The sequence below is a fragment of the Schistocerca piceifrons genome, chromosome 8 (assembly GCF_021461385.2).
Source record: "Schistocerca piceifrons isolate TAMUIC-IGC-003096 chromosome 8, iqSchPice1.1, whole genome shotgun sequence".
In the NCBI taxonomy this organism is placed as follows: Eukaryota; Metazoa; Arthropoda; class Insecta; order Orthoptera; family Acrididae; genus Schistocerca; species Schistocerca piceifrons.
The window spans coordinates 492,771,139-492,797,907 of NC_060145.1; the positions used below are offsets into that span (position 1 = coordinate 492,771,139).

The following is a 26,769-nucleotide window of genomic DNA, read 5'->3' on the forward strand; positions in this document are numbered from 1 at the left end:
GGCACCTGGCGTCCCTCCCAGATCTGGGCCACAGATACGAACGTCGCTTTTTCTCGTCCCTCGCATAACATTCCCATTCCTCACGAGCTTCCTGACCCGTCTATCTTTTTCTGTCGTGCTCTTCGGCGGTCGCAAAATGCAAGACAAGCTGATATGTGTGGAAAACTAGCTCACCAGACAAGTTATTAGTCACTTCCTTAAAAGAGCAGATCTCTTTGGAGCACTGGAGGTGGTGTGCAATGGTACCAGCCGGACATTACACCATGCACGGTTGACGTACGTCGTGACAATGAAATGGGGTGTATGTTATTTGATCAAAGGCATCCGGATAGCCCTATGTAATGTGGACCACTGAATGTAACGATAGCTGGACTGGCGGTGAGTCTTGTATTGTCAGTGGAGAAGCAGTAATGGCAGAATGACCCGGCCAGGTGAGCTCAGTAACTACGAAAGTGGACTGATCGTTGGTTGTCACCTGAGTCACAAATCCACCAGGGACATTTCAACCCTTCTAAAGCTGCCTAAATCAACTGTTGGTGACGCGATTGCGAAATGAAAACACGAAGGAACAATCGTAGCTACACCAGGACCAGGATGACCTAGGGTACTGACGGATAGGGACCGTCGAGTACTGCGAATATTGGCTGTAAAAAGTCTGCAGAACAAAGCACTCTTGTGTTCCAATGTGTTACGTGCAGTCCAACCAGCACAATGACTCGGCGTTGTAAGTTAAAAAGGGTGGGGTACAATGATCCGGCAGTCCCACACATTTCTGTCCACCAACGCTTGACGTGGTGCAAAGCGAGACGCCAATGGACAGTGATCTGGGGTGATGAATACCCTTTGGCAATCCGATGGAAGGATTTGGGATTGGCGTATACCATCGTGTACAGAGGGGGTGGTGTTACAGTCTTTTTCGATTACGGTCTGCAGCCGTTACAGCGCTTAATAAAACGCTAAATGCGGAAGGATATAATCAGATTTTACAGCATTGTGTATAGTAGAAGTTCGAGGACTGTGACTGTTTGCATCGGCATGAGAATGCACCCTGTCACGAAGCAGCAACTGTGAGTCGACGGTTTGTGGACAAAAAAATTATGAAGTGGACTGGCCCGCCCAGAGTCCCAAACTGAACCCAACGGAACACCTTTCAGTTAGTCAGAACGTCGACGTCGCTCCAGATACAGGTGCAAAATATCTTTTCCTTCTCTGGTTTGAGGAAGAATGGGCCGCCATTCCTCTACAGACATTCAGACACATCAGTGAAAGTGTCCCCAGCAGAGTTCAAAACGTTATAAAGGCGAAGGGTGGACACACCGCACATTAATGTCCGCTGATAGTTTTTCGGATACTTTTGTACAGCTTGTGCGGAAGAAGAGAAGCCAGGTGGGTTGCTCGACGTGGAAAGGTCACAGAAAGAAGTCGTATTTGACTGTGCCCATTAGTACATATTGAGAGAATTTCGCGATTTGTTCGTCAATTGACGTGGACTGCCCAGCGTGCCTACGGGTAATAGTTTAGCACTCACAGCCACGTAACAAACTGTAATAACAGTCGTCGTAGAAAGATCCTAAGCAACAATAACTGAGGACGAGTTTCAAGCCTTTTTTATGATACCACGTTTCTAACGCAACAGAAATTTCAGCTTTGAGCTAATGCAGGTCCATCCCAACCAGGTCCGCAATGAACATAGTGAAGAGAATTGCGAGCCACGGACATCCAGAATAGGCAACTTTGCAAAACGCCATTGCTCACAGCGGCACAAAGAGCTGCACGTATTCGGTGGCCCAAAACCGAAAGACAAATGAGGCGTTTAACCTGCAGTTTTTGGAAGTTGTAGCTCATGCCAGAGGTGGTTCTTGACATTTTGACGCTATTTTTCGTACCATGACGTGGATCCAGTCTACCGTTAACGTAAACCACGATGTTTATCGTCTGAGTCGCCCTTCCTTTTACGTCTTTTTGACCATTATTCTGTGGATATCTCCACCTTCTAAGTATCCTTCCTTTATGGATTCTTTTTGCAGTCATTAACTGAGATCCAGAAAACGGTTGAAGAAGCTGTGTGTGCAGCCTGAAAGCTTAACCAGCCACAAATTGGTACCTTGGGAATTTTTGTTCCCGAAATACATTTTGAGCCTCGGTTTTACATCCTTGCCAGCTGGCGCGATCCCCCTCTCTCCAGTGGCGAGGTGGCGCTTTGCTGGCCCCTTACTAGACCACATTGGGCCGGCCGGAGTGGCCGTGCGGTTCTAGGCGCTACAGTCTGGAGCCGAGCGACCGCTACGGTCGCAGGTTCGAATTCTGTCTGGGGCATGGATGTGTGTGATGTCCTTAGGTTGGTTAGGTTTAATTAGTTCTAAGTTCCAGGCGACTGGTGACCTCAGGATCTAAGTCGCATAGTGCTCAGAGCCATTTGAACCATTTTTGTCTGCATATTTGTGAGCTGCGTCTGAAATTAATTGTCATATCTTCTAGGCCACCACGTGTGTTAGTGAGCACTGAGGTCGAAACCGAGTCTCATTTGTACTGGAAGTTGATGCTTCCCTGACCGACGTAGCGACTACAAAGTTGCCTTCTGATGTGGTAAGCAAACCCTCCCAGTTAATCTCGGCTCTTTTGCGTAATTGGGTTCCATTGCTCTGGGGCGATTTCCCTTTCAGCAGGATTAATATTTATAGTTTCAAATATGATGATGATGATTGTAGTTGTTTGAAAGCTAGCCCTCAGGATTTGCCTGTTACCTTCTAAGCCACGTAAGTTACTGTGACTGATGGTTGTGTGTGGTTATTACATTAAATTGTTTTATTTCATTGTAAGATTAACCGATTTATCATTAATAATTATTTTGTAATATTCTGGTTGTTAGGCATAGGGTTTGGTCAGGGCTTGGAACCACGCTTTTGTCTCGGTCTGCGCAAATTCGTATGTTCGATGATTGTTATGCATGATTTAATACTTGCTTGTTTTCTCTCGGCCTTCCGAGCTGTTCGTAGTGTTTGGAGGTGGGTGTTCCTTGTTACCCGCCGGTACGCGCCGTCCGGCCATCCTGATTTAGGTTTTCCGTGATTTCCCTAAATCGCTCCAGGCAAATGCTGGGATGGTTTCTTTCAAAGGGCACGGCCGACTTCCTTCCCCATCCTTCCCTAATCGGATGAGACCGATGACCTCGCTGTCTGCTCTCCTTCCCCAAAACAACAAAGTACGCGCCGCTTCCCGACTCACCGCAACCTCCGAGACGTTACGGCCTCCTCGCTTGCTGAGGCATCCCTCGTAAGCTGAGTTTCTGTCTCGTAGCAATCGGGCGTTAATTTAACCAGTACTGCCCGTTATTTTTCCATCTTATTCAGACCTGGCCTGCCGCACCTGCCCCTTCCGTGGTTTCCGTGCCTCGAGTTTCGTTTTTCAACGTAATAGTTTTATAACTTATGTAATGTTCGGTTTTTAAATAATATCATTCTTCCACTCCAGTACCTCGAATACGCCAAAAACCCTTCCCTGATTGATTAAACATGTTTTCAAATTTATGTGATTATCTTTGGCCAAGGTTATAAGAAATTTGTGTTTTTTATTCATTTATATTAAACCTATTGTGTGTTATTTATCTGTAAATCTAAACTGAGCAGATTCCACTTTCAATGTGTGTTTGAGAAATGCTCTATATTTATGGTAGTAAGAAAGGAATTTTGACAGATAACCTTGTCTGGTTGATAAAATATGTTTGCAGAATTGTGAGTTACATTTGGCCATTGTTATAATTTTTTTATTTTCTTATATTGAACCTATTTGTGTTCTGTTTATCTACAAAACTGAATTGAAGAGTACCCATTTTTAACGTATCTTTGGACAGTGCTCTATATTTATAGTGGTAAGATCGAATAAAAGGATTCAGGGAGAATGTGTTTTGCCAGGCTGTAGAATTATAAGATTTATCTGTGCAATAAAATATTGTTGAACTTTTGTGAAGTAACAAAAACTTGTGATGATGGCGTGCTCCGGTTTAGTCTTTCCTTTATCCTGATGTGTCCACTGACATTTCACATTTATCTTCAGGTAATCCATGTTCAGTATTTAGCAGTGGTGTCCAGGATGGCCATTCTTGAAACATGATGGAATCACCACTTTTTCTGTAACTGCTGACACCCTGATGTGAATTAGCCAGTTAGCCACAGCCGTTAATATTATATAGGAAAATCCCTGGCAGTTTAACCCATTGCTTGCCAGTCCCTCATTGTCTCATTTTTCAAATACTTTTAGACATTAATGTGATACCCCGATTGATAAATGAAAGAAAAAGCTGTTTTGAAAAAATTTAGTATGTTAGTATAAAAACTACAGACCATCCCATTTTTGTGACATTGGTTAAACTAGCTGTCAAAATGCACAGTATTAACGTCAATGCAGAAAACTATAAGACACATGGTGAACAAAATAAAAACATTGTTTGCAATATTACTGAATGCATTCATTTTATCCAGGTCCCATCTCCTCAAATTCCCACCTTCTTGCAGTTGCTTCAGTTTTAATCTACAGTTCATAACCAATAGATTGTGGTCAGAGTCCACATCTGACCCTGGAAATGTCTTACAATTTAAAACCTGGTTCCTGAATCTCTGTCTTACCATCACATCATCTATCCGAGACCTTCCAGTATCTCCAGGCTTCTTCCATGTATACAACCAGTACAATAACAATTGGGAGAAGGGAATTAAAATCCATGGAGAAGAAATAAGAACTTTGAGGTTCGCTGTCAGAGACAGCAAAGGACCTGGAAGAGCAACTGAACGGAATCGACAGTGTCTTGAAAGGAGAATAAAACATGAACATCAACAAAAGCAAAACGAGGATAATGGAATGTAGTCGAATTAAATCGGGTGATGCTGCGGGAATTAGGTTAGGAAATATGACGCTTAAAGTAGTAAATGAGTTTTGCTATTTGGGGACATAAATAACTCATGATGGTCGAAGTAGAGAGGATATAAAATGTAGACTGGCAATGGCAAGGAAAGCGTTTCTGAAGAAGAGAAATTTGTTAACATCGAGTATAGATTTAAGTGTCAGGAAGTCGTTTCTGAAAGTATTTGTTTGGTGTGTAGCCACGTATGGAAGTGAAATGTGGACGATAAATAGTTTAGACAAGAAGAGAATAGAAGCTTTCGAAATGTGGTGCTACAGAAGAATGCTGAAGATTAGATGGGTAGATCACATAACTAATGAGGAGGTACTGAATAGAATTGGAGAGAAGAGAAATTTGTGGCACAACTTGACTAGAAGAAGGGATCGGTTGGTAGGGCATATTCTGAGGCATCAAGGGATCACCAATTTAGCATTGGAGGGCAGCGTGGAGGGTAAAAATCGTAGAGGGAGACCAAGAGGTGAATGCACTAAACAGATTCAGAAGTATGTAGGTTGCAGTAAGTACTGGGAGATGAAGAGGTTTGCACATGACAGAGTAGCATGTAGAGCTGCATCAAACCAGTCTCTGGACTGAAGGCCACAACAACAACAACAACAACAACATCATTGAATGTCTATTCAGTATGAAATGAAACAACTGTCATGTAGGCCAATACGGCACCAATCACACAATTTTGCCGTTCTCTTCCCCCACCCCACCCTTACTAGTATATGGGTAAGTAGAGTGCACATGGGAGCTTTTTAGTGAGCCTACATTTTGTGAGCAGAGAAATGAGAAATTTTAGGCATAATATGTTTTTTATATTTATTATTTATATTATTTTATTATTTTTTATTTTTTTATATAATTTTTATTATTCCAGTGGAAGAATATTCTCTCTTTGGAATTCCATATCAAAAGCACACCATATCATTAGCAATCAATATAATATTCTCTTCAAATAAAGTAAGGTAAAAATTTTAATGGAACTTGGCACCAGCTGCTTTCACACCAAAAATTCTACGGCGCAGACGAGCCTATATATTTCAGCATGGTTTCTGAACTGCAGATTAGATCGATTTTTATTTCTCAGCCAAATATTAACCGATTTCAAAAATTAAAAAAGCAAGTATAATCTACATGAAAAGGGCTACGCAGAGAAATAACGATAAATAAAATCGGATATCATCTTCTAATTGAGATAGTAAATTTTCCTCTATCTTTCTTAAAATGCTTTGCAAAGGGAATTTTTTTCTAATTTTTTATTCATTTATACAGGGTGTGTGTACCAAAATTCCCTATTTTAAATGAAATAACTTTATTTTCTTCACAAAAATAGGTTGTAGGTGAAGATAAGTTTTGAAAAATTACGATCAAGACATTCCCACTTGAGCTCCTGCGGTGACACGAAGAATGTGGAATCTTGTTTTCAATTTTCATCGAGGTCAACATGTCTGAAAGAATGCTGTCAATGACTTCCACAATCCGAATGCAGAGGTGTTGAATGTCCCCCATTGCAGTGGTGAACACCCTGTCCTTGACGTAGACCCATAGGAAAAATCCAACGGTGTGATGTCAGGAGAGCGTGGAGGCCAATTCATGGGTCCACCTCGTCCAATCCAGCGTCCTGGAAACGTCGTGTTTAGAGCTTTCGGAACATCCACCGACCGGTGAGCAGGAGTACCATCTTGCTGAAACCAAAGGTTTGGTTGCAAGTCTTCAACCTAGGGAAAGACAAAGATATCCAGCATGTCTAGCTACACAGTATTTGTGGCAGTTGTTTCAGCAAAGAAGAATGGTTCAATTATGTTGTCATACATGAGGCCACACCAAATAATCACTTTCGGGCTATCTCGTACCTTTTCCCTGACACTGTGTGGATTCTGTGATCCACACGTTCTAACGTCATCCTTGTTCACAGCTTCAGAGACACGGAATGAGGCCTCATCAGAACACATTACGCTTGACAGGTATCCAGGATTCCGGTCGATTCAGTCAAGCATTTCACATACAAATTCGTATCGTCGCTGCTTGTCATCGGGCTTTATGGCCTGCAGTGTCTGCACCTTGTATGAATACAGACACAACCGCTTTCTGAGGAGGCAAGCACTTTGCACGAGGCATGTGAAGTTCTTGTGAAGCTTGACGAACTGATTTTCGTGGACTTCGTTCGAATGGTTGGCGGATATTCTCAGCTTGTTCTTCAGAGACCCGCCCACATCCTCCATGCCCCTTTGCAGTGCTGCCAGTTTCCAGAAACCGACTGTGCCATGCTTTTATGCTCGTGGCGTCTGATGCTGTTTTCCTGTAAACACCACAATACTACCTTTGCACAATAACAATGGATTAAACACTGTATCAAAGCACAGTTTGTGACTTCTCCTGAACTGACACTATCTCCGCTTCTACAGACTACAATTCAACAATGAAAGTGCGCCAGAAATTGAAAAAATTTAGGCAGAAACCTTAAGTCCTTCTGCACACAACAGACAACAATACCTGAAACAAAGAAAGATTTACTAGTTCTAAATTGCCTAACAAAATAGGGAATTTGGGTGTGGACACCGTATATAAATAACCATTTTCAGTTAACACTGTACGCTGTGCATCATATGTTAAATTTTTTACCATAATGGTTATGTATGCAACAGTTTTATTCGGACTTTTATCACTGAATGTGGCTCACAGCTGCACTGTCGTTTTCTTTGTGGCCAATACATGCATTCTTTTTGACATATTTATGACACAGATGGGATAATTTGTTGTGAAAGTGTGTGGATTTACATTAACATTACCATTCAGTTAGTAACTCGCTTGAAAACTCGGAAAGCATCATATGCCTTCAGACAATTGTTTGGTGGATTTAGATTCCACATTTCCGAGAAAAAACTTCGTTTCTCCCATTCTTTATATAGATTTCTGTAATCTGATGTGACTGAACAAGGAAGAGCCATTCCTCTGATTATTTTTTCGATTACTTTAAAACACAACAAAACTAAAATGAGGCATATCAAATTCTGCAGAATTATTGTAATTGGTGATATCTACCTAAAAATTTCTCTTTCCATTCAATCCACCAATCTCTATGGTTTCTGGTTCAAAGAAAGATATGGAAATCTAATTCTTTAGTCTTTTTGCTCTAGCTCGAGTGAATATTCTGGTTCTTCCCTAATCGTAGGAACACGGATTTCCATTGATTCCACAACAATTTTGCCTTTCTTAGGAAGTGTGATCACATCTTCAGCACCAGCTTCATTATGGTCAGCCCATCAAAAAATACCATCGTTTGCACTAGAACGCCAGGTAAAAGTTACAGTAATATCCCCTTCCCAAATGACTTCCTTATAATCTCTGAAGAATCCAAGTCTAGTGGAAAAAGTATTTCATTTTTCTTACTTTTCATTGAGGATATAACCTTCCATAGTTAACTCATTGGCAGGAGACATTGTCAGTTGCATAAGTACACATGAAAAAATTAACAGATGTTCCATTCTGTACAAAATATTCTTTCCTTCCCTTATGGTGATAACCTCTAACAGCACTGCCACATAATAATCAATCAATTTTTTGTTGGATTTCCCATCATATGTCGGATAATCTGTTCCATTAGCTCCGAATAATTCTGAAGCTCATCCACAGTTGAACATGTTTAGGATGAACCCAACCATTTCCAATATTTATACTAAGCTCTGTGTCCTTGTTTGGAAGATTTAGGTTATTTTTAATCTCTCATTCACAAGGAGTGAATAAAACTAATTGCTCTCAATCTTATTCATTTATGAATGATAAAAATTTATTACTTAATTTGTAAAATTACAGTTACAGTAATTTTATCAAGAACTGCAAAAACACAGAATAATATGGATCATGAATTAGTGGTCCACCAATTAGTCTTGAGTGAAGCAATAATAGTAGTCTATTGATCAATACGCTTTGCAAACATCCCACCAGGTAGATTAAAATTTGTGTTGATCAGTTTGGGTGGAATGATTATTAGAATGTCATCAAGAAAAATTTATGTTGATTAGTTTAGATGGAATAATTTTAAAAATGTCATCAGCAAGTCTTTTCATTAGCCAGAATAGTTTGGCCACTAAATCCACACACACTTCCAATACTACCTTTTATACCGATATAAAATTTAACACCATTTTCAGTAATAACTCTGTTTAAAATCTAATCTGCCTTAATGTGAATATTAGGCTTTTCTGAATGAATAATTTTTTTCTAAGCTTTTCTAAGTACACTGGCGTACACTGGCCAACAGGAATTTCTATTGTTTCTCCATCACAGTTCAATTCATTATTTTTTGACATAATATTTGGAGTTAGAAATGTTGTATAAAAACCAACTAGTGCAACTTTACTACAGCTGTCTCATATTGGTACAGTCAATCTTTTGTTGAGAACAGACGACTTACCACACAATTTAAATAAGTGACTCATTTACAAATAATAAAAATATTACTAATTAAATGAAAATTGATTGGGAACAAAAAATAAGAATTCCAGAGAAGAAATAAAATATAAGCATGACAAGCTCTTTCCTAACTCCATTTGATGTGCAATAAGAGGATGAATCAGATATGGAAAAACATCATTAATGATTATCGGTTACATTCTAGCTCTGGGATAGTTGAATTGGAATAAAATGAATCATCTAAAAGTTTAGATCAACCAAAATATTAAAAAAAGAATGTTGAAGACAAAAATAATGAGAAGGTTACTACTTGTTTGAAATTAATGATGAAATCATACCACTGGCTCAATGTCAAGATAATTCACTGGTAGTATTCAATAATTTCATTCACGAAAATCACGATGTGGCTAGAGAATATTTTACTAGAGACAGACACACAGGAATACGTTGTTTTTATTTAGCTCAGAATTATTTGAGAACGTCAAAACAATTAATCAGAGATAGTCTTAATTTTCTAAATATTTTTAGACAAGATGACACAAATTTATATCATGTATACAATTAAAAGAAAAGTTTATTAAATGTTGGAGTGAGAATTGTTAGGATTTTTTACAATAGACATGACTAGAAAACCCACTAAAGATAAATAAGAAGTCAAAGATTTTTTTACAACATCATCATAAGCATTAAAAATAATTTGTCAATGTTTTCTAATCTACAGTAAATGTTTGCAAAACACAACCTTGAAATTTTTAGAAAGATAGATGAAATAGAAATAAAAAAGAGGAATCAAAAGAAAAATTTAAGAAATGGAAAAAAAACCAAGAACAGATTATGAACAATGTAAAAAAGATTACCTAGTTATAGACACAATCGAACAAGAACTTGAAGGTTTAGATGATAATGTACTGAAATCAATTGACGCAAATGGGGAAGGCTGCACAGGGTAGTTGAGCAGTCTGAGGCATCTTGTAATGGTCTGCACAGCTTCTCCCGTGGGAGGTTCAAATCCACCCTCGGGTATGGGTGTGTGCGTCATCCTTAGCCTAAGTTAGTTTAAGTTAGCTTAAGTAGTGTGTAGGCTTAGGGACCGATGATCTCAGCAGTTTGGTCCCATAAGACCTTACCATAAATTAACATTTTTCCAAAAACGGGAGAATTAAGAAACAATTGATTCCTTGTGTTAAGCCATGCTGTGGCTCGCATTGGTACCATTGCTAGGCTGGCATCGTTTAGTTGGTATAGTTATGATTGTCGTCTTCTTCTTTTGTTCATTGGCGCCACTCCGTTTGCAAGCGTTGATTGTCTGCCAGCGCCTGCAGTGGCGGTTGTTGTTGTGGTCTTCAGTCCTGAAACGGTGGTACTGTCTTTGGGGCGACATTGTGGTATGAGTCGTCAGTTCGGTGGGACACGGACGTGCAGCCAGGTCCGCACAGTGCAAGAACACGCCGGGACCACTGGCGGCACGCACGCACTGCCGGATGGAAGGGCTGTAGTTGCGAGGGGTACAACCTCGTTGTCTACCGGACACAGGAAGTTTGAGTGGACCTTCATTCAAGTAGTGAAACCTCCACAATCTGCTTGCGTGTTGCTGCTCGCAGTGTGGTCGAGTGGCGCGTTTGGGGAAGGCAAACCTAATTAGCCTTCCTCCATTTCTTACTGTTAATTGTTGCATTCTATATGTCATTATTTGTGAAGTCAGCCAGTGGTATTTTTCCTGTATAGTAGCCACTAACGCCCCAGTTACCTGCCCTGGAGCTTAGTGTATGTTATGGCAGTGTACTTTTTCTCACCTTGTCTGGTAAGGCGCGTAGTTTGACAGCTTCCTCGTTTGTGGGCTGGTTGGTGTGTTTCTTTCTTATTTTCCTACTGTGGTAGTAGTGGTTCCTTTCTGCTTCTGGATGCTCTAAACACCAGAGTCTGAAGACGTAGTGCTGACTGCCAGTTCCAGCTTGGATGTGTTATTCCATTGTTGCATTGGTCATCAGATATTAGGTAGATTCGGCAAATGATTATTGGTCATGTGTTTAAACTGCCACTAGTCTGAGGTACCATCTCGTGACGTGAATGCAACTCTTGGCTGCCTGTCTCATCGTTTGCGAAGTTTTGAGGGACTATTCCAGGTCGATCCTTGGAGCAACGTCTGCGCCCCCCACCGCCCCTGATTTCGTCAGATTTGATGTTTTTTTTTTTTTTTAATGAATAACTGTAGTTTCAAGTTTGAAGATGTTTAACTGGTTCTTAAGGGATTGCTATTCAGCCCTTCAACCGTGAAACAGTTTTTAAATTATTGATATTGGGGCCTTCAGCTGAGAAACAGTTGAATTTGTTGTCATTAAGTCCTTCAGCTGTGGAACACTTCTTAATTTATTGTCACATTTTATTTGTTGTTGTTTCCACGTAAGGTGTACGTGATTGAAAAATAAGCTAACCAACAGCACTTGATTATGGCCCCAACCACAATCGTAACCCAATCCTGCCTAACTTCGTACCAGGACTCATTGATGTCCTGGAAATTAAACAATATGATAATGAGAGTAGAGATTACACATTCAGTGAGTCAGAGATACAAGATGTATTGAAGAAGTATGAAAAACAGTTTTAAAGTAGAAAAAAGTTAAAAGACGAAGAACAAAATGTTAAATAATTACACATAACTGAAAGAATACCGGAAATATAAACCATAGTGAAGATCAATTTTTTGGTTTAAGACCTACTGTCAGATTTAAATTTGTTGTTAAATTACCAGTGAAATTTAATTATTTGCAGATGGTGGAAGGACATATGAAGCTGCAGATGGATTAATGAATCTTTTAACAAAACAACAGATTACTATGGATGATGCAGATACAAAAGTTGATAGATAGATGTATCAAATTATGCAATCAGGAACATTATATTAAATACAATAATTAAATACAATAATTTGATAAAAGAAATTGTTGATGTCTATTTCCCAGCATCAGCATCAGATATAGATTCAAGTGTTGGTAAGAAAAAAGATGAAAATTTGATAATATAAATATACATCAAAACCAATTGAATACATCTGGGTGAATTATGTGTGTGAATTACTCAATAGATTAGCAGTAATTAATGGAGAAGAATGAGAAGGAAGTAAAAATTACCATAATGAAAAAGTGGGAATAACACAAATGCTAATGAACAGATAGATTCAGAAATTTCATTGTGAGTAATCCTAAGCGAATTCTGTAGTTGATTAGATTATTGAAAAACTTGGCCACACACGTTGTGGAAGAGTGAAAAGCACGGAAAAAGATAAGTAAACTGAGTTTTAGATAATTTTCCAGTGCCAGAGAGGCATCTATGAGGATCTTCGCACTGTGGACCATTCACTAAACTACATGAAAGACTAGCATGTGTTGATGAGGATATAAATCCCTTAGATGAAGCTTGCAAAGAACATGATATTGCATATAGAGACAATAAACATTTAGAGAAAATGAATGAAGCAGATAAAAAACATCACTTAGGTGTAAAAGAGAGAATGCATAGTTCTGATGCTTCATTTGGTGAAATAGTTCAAGCAGCTGCAGTTAGAGGAATAATATATGGAAAATGAAAATTGGGAATGGGATTGGATTCTACCGTATCTTCCTTCGCCGTCGGCGTTGTCGTGGTTACCGTGAGACACCGTTATACCAAGAGGAAAGGCGCGTCGATCTTAGAGCATGAGATATGATGACCTTAAGCCATTGACAACACACAACGGTCACGGTAGCACCTGATTCCAGAATAGCTGCAGTAGTTAAGATCTACGAACTATCCCCTGTTGATCAGGTCCCCAAAACTTAACTCGTAACGAGATCCCTTCAAAGCAAATTGTCATAACGATCGTCTATAAAGGCTTCGTACAATGAGAATAAATGTTACGGTTTATGGAATAATAACAGATACGACCAAACTGTCTTGTCTCTTCTGCTTTATTTAACATAACTTCGTTCACAGTTTCATTTCGCATTCACCACTCATTCACCGAAACCCTATGATGAACAGTTTTGGTTGCTTAACACCAACAATCAATGATAATGATACAGCTTTTCTCCTTTTTATAAATTGAAGCCCGCTCTCCGTGATCTAATAAAAAAAACGGTCTCAATACCGCATCCCTCATGAGATGCGAATAGACTTATCCCGGAATTGACCGCCCTGTAGATGTACTCAGTTTAATGACCACACTTCACTGTCCGCTATTTCGCGTAACTGAATGTCCATTTGTTAATCTGATTATACACTGTAGCTATTTAAAATTCGCCCCTATATTTTTCACAACGCACAATTAGCACTTCGTTACTTGTTTTCCTTTTTTTTTTCTAAGAGTAAACGGAAAAAAAAGAAGCCGTATCATCGGCTTAGTCGATATAAAGCAAAACACCTTAATATGCCCAATTTTACCTCTTCTTATAGGATCGGCTACCTTACCCATTAATTTATTACATATTATTTCCGATAACGCTAAACAGATATCGCCGTTATATTTCAATTGTATTCAAAAGCATGTTACTACTATAATGACCGACCAAATCGTAACAAATCGCGCGGCGTGCGTTTTTAACGATAACTTTACGCTATTCAAGTTCCGTTACAGCTGTCTTGACTCGTAATGTTACACGGCCCCCCAGACTGTGATGTCTTGAAAAGGGTTCCAGACAGAACAGGCTTATTTTTTTTTGTGTACTGTGACAGGAGAGGGTATTTGTTTCGGCGAATACACTCACTCTCAGATTCACTCAACAAGTCAGTACATACATTCTACAATATTTAAGTTGAGTTAATGGGCCTAGACAAAATGCCCTTAACTAGATTCCACATTTGTTTATAGGTTGTCTTAGAAACACTTCGCACTAATCACTTCATATTCAGACCACATTTTTTTTTTCTTGGATGAAGCCCTCAGTTCTGCAACCGACTGTGCAAGGCAGGGAGCACAGCTGGGTTCGACGATTGGCATCCTAGGCCAAAACCCTTATCAGGCCACTTGTTTAACCAGAGATGATTTGGTCCTTTTCTTTTCCTCTTAATTCCACTTTTAAATCATCCATCCTCGCTGTTCGGTGAGAGGATAAATCGTATTTCAGCGTCGTCATTGTTGCTGATACCAAGAAGGTATCTCATGGAAATCGTCGGTACATTCTTTAAATTTCTTTGTAAGTTAGTATAAGTACGTATTTATCCATTGGTGCTTTTATTTAGTCCACTGAGTGTAGTCTTGGTATCATACAGTGTTTCTTGAATCTATATTTTGCTCATTATTGATAATACTTCTTCAGGTCTATGTGAGGGAACAAGCCTTTAATTACATCAGTATCACAATCTGCCAGGAGGTAGCCCCCTTCATGAGGTATTTTCATTATTTTATATGGACCTGTATATAAATATTGCCATTTCTTATTCAGTCTTTTCCTGGTTGATGCTTTTGGGTGCTTTCTCAATAAAATTTCTTCCCCTACATCATATGTGACTACTTTCTTCACATTTTTATCAAAACGGGTTTTTCTCAATTGTGCTTGATGCTTCAGGTTTTCGTAGACCTTCTTCACCATATCTTCTTTCTTGGTAATCTTTTGTTCTATCGCAGGTAATTTCTTCATCCATTCTGGCACAATACTTTCACCAAATACTGTTTGGTTAGGTGAATAACCTGTCGATAAGTGTGGTAAGTCATTATACACTTTCTCAAATTCATAAATCCAATCGATCCATTTATAATGTTGTTTGGGTATGTACGTCCGTAAAAATCGGTTCAACTCTCGGAAGATTCTTCAACCGGATTTCCACAAGGGTAAAATCTTGAGATGTAAATGTGCTGGATTCCTTGTTCTTTCATAGTGTCTCTCCATACTTTGCTTGTATAATAAGCAGCGTTGTCTGTCAAGATCATTATAGGTTTGCCAAGCTCAGTTATATAGTTGTTGATAAATTTGCGTAACATGAGTCGAACGTGGAGATTTTTCAAAGGATATAATTTCACATATTTTGAAAAGAGATCATAGAAAGCCAATACATATTTGAACCGTCCACGTGTCATGGGACATAGCCCACAGACATCACATGACACCAACATTAAAGGTTGTTGTGGGATGATAGGATGTAATTCTATCTTCCGACAATAGTTTATGTGTTTCGCCTTCTGACATATTTTGCACTTCTTAATAATATTTGTAGCTATATGTCCCAAATTTGGATGATAGCAGTATTGTGCTATTTTGGCTGTACATTTAGCGGAACCAAAATGACCCCATTTCAAGTGAGTGTACCATACTAGTGATTCTAAATATTTATTTGGAACACAAACTTTCCAAACATCTTCTTCATCCTTCTTCCGATACAATATTCCGGATTTTAATTGATACTGTTCTTGAGAGTGACTTAGCGTTTTGCTTTCAACAGCATGCCTAATGGCTTTCCACAACTTATCATCTTCTTGCAGTTGTGGAAGACTTCGAGATAGCTGTGAAATCTGCCTCTCACAATATTGCCTTGATAAATTCATGACTTTAAAGTCAATAGTCCGTTCTTCACACTCGTCGTCATTCTTTCTTTTCGGTAGTCTTGAAAGAGCATCGGCTATGATGGTGTCTTTCCCTCTGATGTATTTGAGCGTAATATCATATTCTTGCAGTAGCAAGGCCCACCGGGTTAAACGTGAATGGAACATCCTTCCTGTTAAAATAAAAGATAAAGCTTTGTGGTCGCAGAATACAATGATCTTCTTTCCATATACAAAATAGCGAAACTTTCTAGGGGGCCAGACCACGGCCAGTACTTCCAATTCAGTAGTACAATATGCACGTTCACAGCTAGAGTGTGTTCTGCTGGCAAACCCAATTATCTTGATGGTACTGACATCTTCTGGATTGTCCATCTGTAAAAGAGTGGCACCCAATCCTGTTTCAGAAGCATCTGCAGCAATATAAAAATCTTGATCAAGTCTCGGATGATGTAACAGTGGAGCATTAGTCAAAGCATTGCGGATGTTATAAAAACGCTTGCGTGCATTCGGAATCCCACTCCCACATGACATTTTTTCTTAACAGCCGTAACAAACAGTCTTGGCTTCCTAACTGATTGGGTAAAAATCGTCGAAAAAATGAAACTAAGCCGATAAATGACTTTAATTCCGTTCTATTCTTTGGATAAGCACATCTGTTAATCGCATCCATCTTTTTAGGATTTGGTTTTATCCCTTCAGGAGTGATTATATGTCCAAGAAATTTCAATTGGTTATGGGCAAACTTGGATTTGCTCAAATTAACAGTAACTCCGTATTCCAAAAATTTCGCAAAACCTCTTCTTAATAAGTCCAAATGTTCCTCCCAAGTTTCAGAAGCAATTAGCAAATCATCCACATATAAAGTAACTTCATTCAAAAGGTCTCTGCCCAGTACGGTATCTAATGCCGATATGAAAACACCACCGCTTATTTTCAACCCAAATGGCATGACAGTAAACTGGTAACTTCGGCCCAGAAAAACGAATGCAGTATATTTTCTAGATTCTTTTGATATTCTAGTTTGCCAATATGAACTCTGCATATCCAAAGAGTTTAAGAAGCAGGCACCATAAAACTTTTGTACTAACTCTTCTAGGTTCTCTGGTCGCGTTTGTACAGGTATAATGATCTTATTGATCTCTCTGGCATCCAACACCAACCTGATGTCACCGCCACAAGAGGGTTACAATATTCGGAATCTGAGGGCTCAATAATACCCCATTCTAACATTTTATTGATTTCCTTTCTGACTACTTCTTTCTTTGTCCATGGGATAGAATAGGAAGTACGACAAAAGGGTTTATGTGCATATGTCTTTATATGGAATTCAAAATCTTTTATTATACCCGGACGTTTACTAAAAATCGACTGATATACTTCCAACAAGTAGTACAGTTCGTCCCTTTGGATAACAGATAAGTATTCTGATTCTGACACCTTTTCATGCAATGACATTTTATCAATAATTTCTTCAGAACATTCAATAAGGCATATATCATACACATTTTCATCATCAATACTGACATATTTTACCATTAGATTCATACATAACTGATTTGGAATTACTCGGCCCTTTCTCAGGGTGGCTGTCAAAACATTACCATTGGAATTAAATATACACTCCTGGAAATTGAAATAAGAACACCGTGAATTCATTGTCCCAGGAAGGGGAAACTTTATTGACACATTCCTGGGGTCAGATACATCACATGATCACACTGACAGAACCACAGGCACATAGACACAGGCAACAGAGCATGCACAATGTCGGCACTAGTACAGTGTATATCCACCTTTCGCAGCAATGCAGACTGCTATTCTCCCATGGAGACGATCGTAGAGATGCTGGATGTAGTCCTGTGGAACGGCTTGCCATGCCATTTCCACCTGGCGCCTCAGTTGGACCAGCGTTCGTGCTGGACGTGCAGACCGCGTGAGACGATGCTTCATCCAGTCCCAAACATGCTCAATGGGGGACAGATCCGGAGATCTTGCTGGCCAGGGTAGTTGACTTACACCTTCTAGAGCACGTTGGGTGGCACGGGATACATGCGGACGTGCATTGTCCTGTTGGAACAGCAACTTCCCTTGCCGGTCTAGGAATGGTAGAACGATGGGTTCGATGACGGATTGGATGTACCGTGCACTATTCAGTGTCCCCTCGACGATCACCAGTGGTGTACGGCCAGTGTAGGAGATCGCTCCCCACACCATGATGCCGGGTGTTGGCCCTGTGTGCCTCGGTCGTATGCAGTCCTGATTGTGGCGCTCACCTGCACGGCGCCAAACACGCATACGACCATGATTGGCACCAAGGCAGAAGCGACTCTCATCGCTGAAGACGATACGTCTCCATTCGTCCCTCCATTCACGCCTGTCGCGACACCACTGGAGGCGGGCTGCACGATGTTGGGGCGTGAGCGGAAGACGGCCTAACGGTGTGCGGGACCGTAGCCCAGCTTCATGGAGACGGTTGCGAATGGTCCTCGCCGATACCCCAGGAGCAACAGTGTCCCTAATTTGCTGGGAAGTGGCGGTGCGGTCCCCTACGGCACTGCGTAGGATCCTACGGTCTTGGCGTGCATCCGTGCGTCGCTGCGGTCCGGTCCCAGGTCGACGTGCACGTGCACCTTCCGCCGACCACTGGCGACAACATCGATGTACTGTGGAGACCTCACGCCCCACGTGTTGAACAATTCGGCGGTACGTCCACCCGGCCTCCCGCATGCCCACTATACGCCCTCGCTCAAAGTCCGTCAACTGCACATACGGTTCACGTCCACGCTGTCGCGGCATGCTACCAGTGTTAAAGACTGCGATGGAGCTCCGTATGCCACGGCAAACTGGCTGACACTGACGGCGGCGGTGCACAAATGCTGCGCAGCTAGCGCCATTCGACAGCCAACACCGCGGTTCCTGGTGTGTCCGCTGTGCCGTGCGTGTGATCATTGCTTGTACAGCCCTCTCGCAGTGTCCGGAGTAAGTATGGTGGGTCTGACACACCGGTGGCAATGTGTTCTTTTTTCCATTTCCAGGAGTGTACATTCACCTTTCTCTAAATTAATGACTGCACCGGTCTCACATAAAAAATCCAAACCCCAGATACATGGTACTGTCATTTTAGGAACAACCAGGAATGTACTTTCTATTTGAGCCCCCCGTATTGTAACGTCGACACGTACCTGTTTCACGACTTTTTGCATTTTTGCGCTGAACGCGCCAGACACGGTACATCCTATGATAGGAAAAGTGGGCATTTTCACCCCTCGGCTTATCTGTTTTAAACGGTCCAACGTCATGACACTAATAGTTGCTCCAGTATCAATTAATATTTCAACATCAACATTATTTTTACTTGTTGGAATTATTGCCTGTAAAATTTGTCCGCATTTATTAGAAACTTCAGATTTTTCTTCAATTAACTCATTCCTTATATCCTGATCATTATTGTACCTTAATACTCTCACTTCAAATTGATGCCTGCCCTCTTTCTCCTTTCCAGTCATCCTAGGAAGGCATTTGGTGACTGGTATTAGTTTAATCTATCTCGTTGAGTCATCGGTGGGGGTTCATGAACTTCCACAATCCGTACAGTATGATCCGAGTTATGGTATTCACCCCGTCACACATTGGAGGCTCCTTCGCCCACTGGTATAACTCCTTGTGCTGGATGAGGACTCGAGGCATTTGTTCCATCCTGCCGATGAACATTATGCTTCGAATTATCTTCCCAAGGTCGAATGCAATTGGGTTCATCACTTGGGTACCTGTTACTCTTATTAATATCACTACTATGCACATTCGCGTCACCATATCGAGGTTTACCTCTAGCACAGTAAGTATCTCTTCTATATTTATTATAATCATTGTTTTTATTGCAACCATAGGATGAAGATTGTCCACGGTCCTGTGATGCGGGTTTGACCTGGTTTTCGGTATTATTATTATCATACGTTAAATTATTATTATAATTCCAGAATGAGATTTTCACTCTGCAGCGGAGTGTGCGCTGATATGAAACTTCCTGGCAGATTAAAACTGTGTGCCCGACCGAGACTCGAACTCGGGACCTTTGCCTTTCGCGGGCAAGTGCTCTACCAACTGAGCTACCGAAGCACGACTCACGCTCGGTACCCACAGCTTTACTTCTGCCAGTACCTCGTCTCCTACCTTCCAAACTTTACAGAAGCTCTCCTTCTGTAAAGTTTGGAAGGTAGGAGACGAGGTACTGGCAGAAGTAAAGCTGTGGGTACCGGGCGTGAGTCGTGCTTCGGTAGCTCAGTTGGTAGAGCACTTGCCCGCGAAAGGCAAAGGTCCCGAGTTCGAATCTCGGTCGGGCACACAGTTTTAATCTGCCAGGAAGTTTCATATTATTATAATTATTCGTATTACTATGAGTGTGAGTCGACATTTGATTACTACTCATTTGTCTTGCGTCTTCCATAATCATATCTATAGAGTCATCACCAACAAGAATTGTTGTACATCGTGGTCAGGAACATTTATTAACTTTTCACGTATATTTATGGGCAACGTTCCCTTCAAAATTCTGATCACTTCCTTGTGAGAAATTGGATCACTCCAATAACGTGTCTTATTTATGTACTTTTCAAAATATTGCCTTAAAGTACTCCTTTTACTGTTAAAATACTCAGGTTGGTAAACCTCTTTTCTTAATTTCTCTTGTTTACTCGACGACCAGTATTTAGCCAAAAAAAGTTGTTCAAACTCAGCGCAAGTATGGCAACTTTCACTTACTTCGGCGGCCCATAATGCGGCTTCTCCGGTAATTTTTGATGCTATAAATTGAAGTCGTGTTCTGACCAGCTACGTGGAAATATTATTTTGAAATCATTGATAAAGATTTTCGGATGCAGGTTGTTCTTTTCAGTGGAGAATGTTGGGAATTGTCTACTTTTAAAAATGCTGTACTCCACCTTTAAAGAAGACAAATATCCTCGCTGACCAAAAGAATCATCATCTTTACCAACCGAATCATCAACTTCCCAATGCAAATTTTCACCACAATTGTACTTTGTATTATCACATGTTCGGTTGTTTTTCGACCTATTCTCCGAACGTTCGTCCTCTGTCAACAAATTTTGTGATGACTTTCGTTCTAACTCCGCCAATTTATGATTGGTTTCCTTTTGCCATTTAGGTAACTCATCAACTATTTTCTCTTTTATTTTCTGAATTTCGCTAGTGAAGAGCTTAATTAATTCATCTTTTCTACTTAGGTGCTCATTGATATTTTCATTTGGCTGGGATCCAATAGTAGTCTTAACCTTGTCTACAATTTCATTTCCTTTTATTTCTATCCATTCAGTTAGACCTTCGTCAAGTCTTTTAGTTTGATCTACTAAATACTTGTCAATCCCTTTACGAGCATCAGACTCAAACTCGACTATTTGTTTCGAAAGCTCTTCTATCTGTGCGCTAGCATTGAAACAGCTTCTTTCACACTTAACCATCCTATTGAACAGGCAATCATATTCTAAACTACCTCATATTTCTTTTCTACGTCATGAAGTTTTCCCATTAAATTATTATATTGCCTTTCTAAGGTGTTAGAAAACTCTACATCTAGTTCTCCAAATTTCGCATTTAATTGAGTCTCCCAGTCCGCCTTTAATTCTTTCTTAGTATTTTCCAGTTTATAATCAAAGGTGTTCAGTTTGCTTTCCAAAGAATCCATTTTAACTTCTAATGAACCAAATTTGGCCTCAAATTTTTCATTTAACTTTTGATTGTCCCCTTTTAATTGCTTATTATCTTTTTCTAGCGAACCAAGTCTTCCATTCATTACACCCATTTGAGTATTTATTGATACCAGCATATCAAACATTTTTTGATTAATGTTTCCATTTTGAGGATCAACTTGCTGATCTACTTCCGAAACCTCAAGATCTTTATGTTCTCCCACGCTGCTTACCTTACTTATCATTGTATTTGAATCTCCTAACGGCTCTAAATCAATAACTGTATTATTATCTGTACATGTCTCCTGTCCCACATTGAGCTCATGGGATGCATCATCCCTATCCTCTTCACTTTCCTCTCTCTCTCTACTCATTACTCTACTCAACTGCACATTATCATGTATTCTTTTCATGCGTTTTGACATGATTATTCACTACCAAGACATACACTTATTTTCACTATGTATTTATATATATTTATCTACCGAAATCACAAGTCTCAACTTCCCTTTTTTTTATAATTATACAGTTATTTTAATCATACCTGGTAGTATCGCTCACTTTTAGCGATTATTGAATAATACCTCTTTCATTGGACAGACTCACTGGCTGCTACAGTATTTTCCAACTCTAGGGTTCGTGAATCCGGATGACACTCGACTCGATGCAGCAATCCTCCTCGATCGAGCCGCACGTTGTGGCGCCACTTCTACTGTATCTTCCTTCGCCGTCGGCGTTGTCGTGGTTACCGTGAGACACCGTTATACCAAGAGGAAAGGTGCGTCGATCTTAGAGCATGAGATATGATGACCTTAAGCCATTGACAACACACAACGGTCGCGGTAGCACCTGATTCCCGAATAGCTGCAGTAGTTAAGATCTACGAACTATCTCCTGTTGACCAGGTCCCCAAAACTTAACTCGTAACGAGATCCCTTCAAAGCAAATTGTCATAACGATCGTCTATAAAGGCTTCGTACAACGAGAATAAATGTTACGGTTTATGGAATAATAACAGATACGACCAAACTGTCTTGTCTCTTCTGCTTTATTTAACGTAACTTCGTTCACAGTTTCATTTCGCATTCACCACTCATTCACCGAAACCCTTTGATGAACAGTTTTGGTTGCTTAACACCAACAGTCAATGATAATGATACAGCTTTTCTCCTTTTTATAAATTGAAGCCCGCTCTCCGTGATATAATAAAAAAAAAACGGTCTCAATACCGCGTCCCTCATGAGATGCGAATAGACTTATCCCGGAATTGACCGCCCTGTAGGTGTACTCAATTTAATGACCACACTTCACTGTCCGCTATTTCGCGTAACTGAATGTCCATTTGTTAGTCTGATTATACACTGTAGCTATTTAAAATTCGCCCCTATATTTTTCACAACGCACAATTAGCACTTCGTTACTTGTTTTCCTTTTTTTTTCTAAGAGTAAACGGAAAAAAAGACGCCGTATCATCGGCTTAGTCGATATAAAGCAAAACACCTTAATATGCCCAATTTTACCTCTTCTTATAGGATCGGCTACCTTACTCATTAATTTATTACATATTATTTCCGATAACGCTAAACAGGTATCGCCGTTATATTTTAATTGTATTCAAAAGCATGTTACTACTATTATGACCGACCAAATCGTAACAAATCGCGCGGCGTGCGTTTTTAACGATAACTTTACGCTATTCAAGTTCCGTTACAGCTGTCTTGACTCGTAATGTTACAGGATGTTGATTAAAATATTTACGAATTGTAAAAATATTCATCCTTACAAATTTTTGTCCATAAAAATAATAATTTCAGCAATGATTTTTCTATGCTTTCCAGTGGCAAGACTAAAGCTAAGCCAATTAAAATTAAAGTTACGTAGTATAGACAAATTTTAAAAGATGCTAAAAAAGAGAGAAAAATGGTGGAAACCTAGTCATAACATTAGGCATACCTGTAGTGAATAAGTTATTGAATATCTAACAAAAAAAACTGCTGCTGGTTCGATGGCTGCTGTTGCAAATGAGTCATAAACAAGAAGGAAGGTGATAAAGAATTGGAAGAAAAAAAAAGACACAATCTTCCAATGGATAAGGAGAGAAGTGGAACAAAAGAAATTCCTCAAAACAATCGATATGTATCAAAATGCATTAAGTAATTTTGATATACGAAATCTTGTAAAACAAACATTTTCGTGATATTTTAATGATTGATTACCTAATAAAACAAAAAGTTTGAATTCGATATAGTTAATTTAGATATTTCTGATAACCCTGGCACACACTGGATATGCTTACAAGAATGATCATAAGAAATTTGTGTTTGATGCATTTGGAGAAAATATTCCAGAAGAATCAGCTAAATATCTTGGATCTAGTGAGTTCAATAATGGACAGTGAATAAAAAAATTTAATGATGTAGTATATTCTCATTTGTGTATTTGTTTTAAAACTGTTGTAAGACAATTATATATTCTGAGTCTAGTAAACGGAAATTTTTGGAAATAAGATAAATGCAAAAATTGCTGAAAAAATCATATCAGAAATTAAAATAAAACCTGCAGAATTAAAATCTTTGGAATCAAAAATTAAAAAAAATAATTAGAAAAAATAAAAAAGAATCAGTTGGCGTTCTTGAATAAACTGATCCGACAATGAAAATTTAAGTAAACAATTTTGGAAAAAATTAGGTAAAATATTAAAAACAGCTGAAGAAGAAATTGAATTTATAGGCAGAAAATTACGAATAGGAAACATAAAGGATCCAGCAAATGGTTATGATACAGTTACAAAACAATACTCAAAAATGTATTAAATAATCATGTCACTGTTATAATTAGGAGCAACACAATAAATATACCACCATTCTATGGTTTATTGGCACAACAATGAGACAAATAATTCTGTTACCAGGCGCCAACCTGTAGATGAGCACATTATAGAAAATTATATAAATGATGGTGGTTATACCAATGTCCAGGAAGTGCAAGTGAAATGCAGGCAGCGGAAATTACAAGTCCATTAGCATACTAAGGCTTGCGAATGTTGAAGTCCAAGTTCCAGCATAGCATTCGGATACAAAGTCCAGAGCATAGCAAATCAATGTCGAATAGCAGGTCCACTGCAGAGTAGCACTTCTGAGTTGTGGAGTAGAACATAGCATGATGAGAACTGTTTCATAGACAGTAGCAGCGCTAAATAAGGCTCCATAATTAATGCAGCCGGCGGCTGGGGTCGCCGTACATTCTGGGCGGCCAGTCGCTGAGTGTTATGGGTGGCCAGTCACTGTGGTTTGAGGCGCGCAAAGGCGGCATGCGATGTTAACAGCGGGCTGCACATGGAGAAGTGCACCCAACGATGCGTTCCTCGACCGCGCATAATGAAGCGCGCTGCTGCTCGGTGTGGAGATTTAATAGTAGAGGATACCACACCCCTTCCCTAATGGGGAAGCGAGGAAGCATCTGCTGCGAATGAACGCCACATCAGGAGTCCTCTGCAACATTGGTGACACATGGCACAGGAGCATATGGACGAAAACGCCCTGGCCAGGGACAAAGGTTGTGTGGTGTGGACCTCGGCAGTGGAGCAGGTGCAGGACGAGGAGCCAGCAGTATGTCTCCATAATTACTCATAGTTGGTGACCAGGCAACATCTCATAGTCCAGGAAGGGCAGCCTCTGGGGCTGGGCAACATCTGGGGTAAGTTGCCCATGTTGGAGTGTGGTGTTGGTCAGCTGGCTGTGAGCAAAAGCAATGTAAAAGTCTGGTATTACACTGGGTGGGTGGCTGGGAGTAGGATGGGAACTATGGTAATGGTGGTGCAGAGAGAGGGATAGGATAAACTAACTAATTGGGGGTGAAGTTCATCGGCTTGTCACAGAACCTCCCAGTCCTGAAACTGCACCCTGAAGACCTTCCAGCCCCATTGCTGGACGATTGTTCACAGACTCCAAGCAAGTTGCCGGCCACGTCCTTTCGCCCATGCCAAGGTCCCAGGGCAGGACTTCGAAGCAGGCAATAGTGCTGCTGGCCATGACATTGGCATGAGCAGGCTCAAGAGGGTCTGGGGCTGCCGTCCATGGAGAAGTTCCACAAGACTTTTGTCTCCAGTTGGTGTGGACCTGTAACTGCTTAAAAAAAAGTTGCATCAGTGGAGTGATCCTGAACGTATTTCTTCATCTGAATTTCGGAAGTGCAGACCATCCTACTCCATTAGACAGTGGATGGAAGGGGCCATTGGAATGTGCAAATGAGGTGTTGAGCACAGAAAGCGTAAAACTCCTCGCCACAGAATTGTGGGCCATTGTCAGTTACGAGCACTCCCACCAGACTTTCAATCGCAAAAATTTTTTCTAAGGCTGTGACAGTGTTGGTAGTTGACGTGGTATTGCATCAGACAATGTACGGAAATCTGGAGTAAGAATCAACCACTATCAAGAACATGGTGTTAAACACTGGCCAGGCAAAATCAATGTGTACCCACTCCCAAGGGCGAGAACATGGTGGCCAAGAAGCAAATGAATGTCGTGTCGCTGCTTGCTGGCTTTGGCAGGATGGACGTGTTTCGGTGAGATGTTCAATCTCCTGATTCATGTCCGGCAAGTAACTGAACCTGAGAGCCAGGAGTTTAGTTCTTGATACCCACCAGTAACCTTGGTGCAATAGTTCCAGGACGTTCTGACGTAAGGAATAAGGAATGACGATTCGTGGGTGTCTCTCGTCAGGAACGATCAATGTGAACTGGTGGCGGGCATTATTGAACTGACGGAATGCTGCAGAAGCGTTGGGAGGTTGTCATTTGGGTTATCCATGAAGTATGTGATTCCGGACGTAGAGTACCTCGTCGTTACTGATTGCGCCTGCGACCTATGAGCTAGTAATGAGAAAAGAATCTACGGTGGCTTCTGCTTCTTCATAAATGTGGAAACACAGAATTTCTTCTTTGTCGAACTATGGATCGGGTCCCGATGGAGGTGGCAGAGGGTATCAGCCTTGGCGTGCTCAGCCGTGTTGTGGAAGTGAATCTCATACTGGTAGCGCGCCAAAAATAAAGCCCACGGCTGGAAGCAGTGAGCAGTCCTGTCTGGAATCGTTGTTGCTGAATTAAATAAGGACATCATCCGTTTATGGTCTGAGCATAAACTAAAATGTGGAATTTCTTTAATGCAAAGATGATGGCCAGCACTTCTTTTTCCATTTGGCCTACTTGTGATGGGTGTCAGTCAATGTTTTCGATGCAC

The 26,769-nt window shown here is 40.3% G+C and overlaps 1 non-coding gene across 1 annotated transcript; it reads left to right on the forward strand.

Annotated features, from left to right (window-relative positions):
• The first annotated feature begins 20,096 nt into the window (after window positions 1–20,096).
• Trnas-cga lies at window positions 20,097–20,171 on the forward strand. The gene has a single exon. It is a non-coding gene; the product is annotated as a tRNA-Ser (tRNA).
• Window positions 20,172–26,769: the final 6,598 nt, after the last annotated feature.